The sequence below is a fragment of the Lygodium microphyllum genome, chromosome 18 (genome assembly GCF_053477565.2).
Source record: "Lygodium microphyllum isolate KBCC chromosome 18, Lygodium_microphyllum_v1.1.10, whole genome shotgun sequence".
NCBI classification, from domain to species: Eukaryota; Viridiplantae; Streptophyta; class Polypodiopsida; order Schizaeales; family Lygodiaceae; genus Lygodium; species Lygodium microphyllum.
In genome coordinates this window covers 99,161,393-99,163,882 of record NC_141152.1, presented here as the reverse complement: position 1 = coordinate 99,163,882, position 2,490 = coordinate 99,161,393, and the positions used below count along the sequence as shown (strand labels likewise).

At 35.1% G+C, this 2,490-nt stretch overlaps 1 long non-coding RNA gene across 1 annotated transcript; it reads right to left on the bottom strand.

Moving 5' to 3' along the window:
- Positions 1-206: 206 nt before the first annotated feature.
- On the bottom strand, positions 207-1,300 carry LOC148021188 (uncharacterized). Its single transcript, XR_015694537.1, has 5 exons — positions 1,251-1,300; positions 1,022-1,141; positions 831-913; positions 630-715; positions 207-519 (listed from the first exon to the last, which is right to left on the bottom strand). It is a non-coding gene; the product is annotated as an uncharacterized LOC148021188 (long non-coding RNA).
- Between the last annotated feature and the right edge of the window lie 1,190 nt (positions 1,301-2,490).

Below are 2,490 nucleotides of genomic sequence, written 5' to 3'. Positions count from 1 at the left end.
GGTATTATCATATATCAAAGAACCTATCTCTTCATGCCAAACATGTATCTTGCCGCTTAAACATTCCACATTCTGCCATTCATGCAAAGTCGATGGATATAGAGCTGTCAATCAAACAAGACTGAATTAGAATACTGCAAAGACTTTTAAAAACAACTTTGATACAAAAGAATAATCAATGATAAAATTTAACAACTTACTGTTTTGTTTATAATTTGCAATGTTGTTCTCGTCGTGTACAGAGATTTATTTATGCGTATAAACATGTTGAATCAACACTTCTGTTACTGCACTTGTGCCATTAAACACTTTTCTGAACTCTAGAATTCTACATTTCCAATGTTTGCTAGGGTTTGCAACATCCTTGCGCTTGACCTTGAAACTCCCTCGAGTACTTGGGTGCATCAAAATCCAATCCAACTTATAATACTTATCACAAATCCAATTACCGCCATTATCTTTCCTGTTGAAGACCTCCACTGCAAGTATGCTACTGATATTTTTCCTCCGTGAAGACATCTGTAACAACCAAATACAAAAGTTACCTATCAACATGTGTATAATTTGCAAATGTTCTCTCCAAATGAAATTAAATTTAAATGGATCAATTTAAAAAAGAAACATTGTACCTGTAATTTCTTTCACAAAGATCCCTAGATATGTTGAACAAGAAGTTGACTTATAGCAAGACCATTGTTCCTTCACTGACAGATTCCTGTAGTACAAAAACAAAAGAAATATTGGGTCAACGCATACATATAACTTATATAGGCTTTGTCCAAATGCGTTGAAATTTAACCATGGAACAGTAGTAAAAAATGGCAATATACCTGTGGCTTTCTCTGCAAAAAATCCCAAAGATATTGTAGAAGTTGAGTTCTTAATAAATCATTGTTCTTCACCCTCGGAGATTCTTGGAGTAAAAAAACAAAGGAAAGCTTAGTATGCATGTAACTTGTATACATTTTGTCTAAACGAGATAAAATTTAACAGTGGAGCAACAAAAAAAAAGACAATATACCTGTAACTTTGTTTACAGAGAAACCCTAAGATGTTGAAGAAGAAGTTGAGTGTTCAAAATCCCAAAGATGTTGTAGAAGTTGAGTTCTTAATAAATCATTGTTCTTCACCCTCGGAGATTCTTGGAGTTAAAAAACAAAGGAAAGCTCAGTATGCATGTAACTTGTATACATTTTGTCTAAACGAGATAAAATTTAACAGTGGAGCAACAAAAAAACAAGACAATATACCTGTAACTTTGTTTACAAAGAAACCCTAAGATGTTGAAGAAGAAGTTGAGTATTCAAAATATCACTATTATTGACTGTAAGAGACTCCTAGAGCATCAAAACAAAAGAAATTACATGTCAGAGAATGCACATAACTTGCACAAGTTTTCTCCAAATGAGATAAAACTTTACCATAGAACATCTATGGAAGAGAAAAATATACATGTAGAGTTTTGTGAAGAGAATCTTAGGGCTTTGGTAAAACAAGCTCTGCTCTCATAAAACACATGAAACTCTCTCTGTGTGTAAACGCCCCGAACAACGTAGTATGCTTAACAATTATGATATTCGCTTGTTTTCGAGATTTAATATAAAAGAGAATGAACACTTAAAGCTGAAAATGAAAATTGCTCACAAAATTACAGCCATGAAAATGTAAAAGTAATGGAGACAAAATTGAGGGTTGAAGATGGGTAACCCCCCCCCGAAGGAATGTATTTCTGCTCAACCCAAGTCCCTTAGGGAAGAGCTCAGTTACAATCAACCTGAGAGTGAGAAGAAGTAATTCTCACTCTCACAAGATTATGCAAAGATGTACAAACACACATGCATTATCTATTATGCAATTATAAGAACTTATTTCTTTACAATATGAGAGAAGAAAAAGGGAAATTCAGCCTTTCTCCATCGTTGATCAGCAGTACATGGATAGGGCTTACTTCTTGTAGCTAAAATGGAAGAAAGAGCTAGAGAAGGAGGTGCTGTAATGAATTTACAGGCTTGCTGTCTTGTAAAAAAAAAAACAGTGATAGAAGAGGGAATATGGAGGAATTTGATAATGGAGAAGTGGGGGATGATGATGGGGATGGATGGGGCCAGTTTCTGGCTATCTGTGGGTACTGTTCATGAGTTTACAGCAAAGAAAAATGATGTTGAATGAAGAAAAACGAGCTCTTATTTATAGGAGAGGGGAGAGCTAGTACAAAAGGGAAAAGTGGAGTAGCACAAGACAAGTGTCCAGCCACATGTCATGAGATGTGACAAGTGGTGGGACACTTGAAAACTTGTGTGACAAGTGTCTTGACACTTGTCTCTTTTCTATGGCCTTCCTTTTTGGGTTGAATACTGTCAAGAATAGAAACAACCAAATTTAGTAAGCACAGTCAGAGTACAGAACTTACTATTTTTAGAATGACATCCCTATTTTTTAGGACTAGCATTTTTAGGCTAATTCGAGGCTCCTAAAATTTAGGGACCTCCT